Here is a 1,067-nt window from a genome sequence, read left to right as displayed (position 1 = left end):
ACGTGTTCCCATTGATGTAACCAACTACCGAGGTATGACCGGCTCTCTTCTTCATTTAACTGCGAATAGAAAAAAGATTTTTTTGATAGCTTACTGGAAGTAGAACCTTAGGACTTTGATATCCCAATGTCACTTATATTAACTTGATCAGCTATTCGGATGCTGATTGGATGCTGATTGGGTCAGATGTAATATTGATTGTAAAAGCACTAGTTGAAATTGTCACTTTCTAAGCTTTCCACTTGTCTCTTGGTCTAACAAGAAACAAAATTTCATTGCTTATCTACTATCGAGGCAAAATACATTTCAGCCGCAAGTTGTTGTGCACAAGCACTTTGGATGAAACAAACGCTTTGTGATTATCGCTTGTCTTACGATCACGTGCTTATTATGTGTGATAACACCAGTGCCATCAACTTGTCTAAAGATCCCATTTTGCACTCTCGAAGTAAACACATTGAAATTCGACACCACTTTCTTAGAGATCATGCTGAAAAAGGGATATATCGTGTTATAATTCATAAAAACTGAGTATCAATTGACCGATATCCTCTCAAAATCTCGACCGCACGATCCATTTTCACATATTTCAAAGGTTCAGGAATTATTGATGAAATGAAGTACAATGAGCTTAAATTCTCCTATCGCTTATTTTTTTTCATGCACGAGCTTTTAACATTTTATTATGTTCAATCTGGGAATAACCATGGAAAAATTATCGGACTAGTCTAACAGACTGTTCGGTATGGTTGAAAGGTGCAGGACAAGTCCAATCGGACGATTTGGAATCCATGTCTGGATTGACAGTAGCTTCAAGCACTATCTTATTGGACATCCAATAAATGCACCGGATGTCCGATATGCTATAAAATCATAATTTTAAAAACGTGAATAGGACTCTTCTTCTTCACCTCCTCTTCATTTCCCTCACCAATCTCCTCCCACAGCTTCTCCATTCTCTTCACTTAGCTGTTCCACTTAATCAATTGAACATCAAATCTACAAACCCACTTTTACTATATCTCATCTCACTCAAAAATTCAGATTTCTCCTTCACATTTCACTCT

At 37.0% G+C, this 1,067-nt stretch overlaps 1 pseudogene; it reads left to right on the top strand.

Annotated features, from left to right (window-relative positions):
* The window catches only part of LOC111387035, a 4,598-nt pseudogene extending 4,365 nt beyond the window's left edge, over positions 1-233 (top strand).
* Positions 234-1,067: the final 834 nt, after the last annotated feature.

This window comes from Olea europaea, unplaced genomic scaffold (assembly GCF_002742605.1).
Source record: "Olea europaea var. sylvestris unplaced genomic scaffold, O_europaea_v1 scaffold3852, whole genome shotgun sequence".
Lineage (NCBI taxonomy): Eukaryota > Viridiplantae > Streptophyta > Magnoliopsida > Lamiales > Oleaceae > Olea > Olea europaea.
The sequence above is the reverse complement of the archived record's forward strand: the minus strand, read 5'-3'. Positions and strand labels throughout refer to the sequence as shown.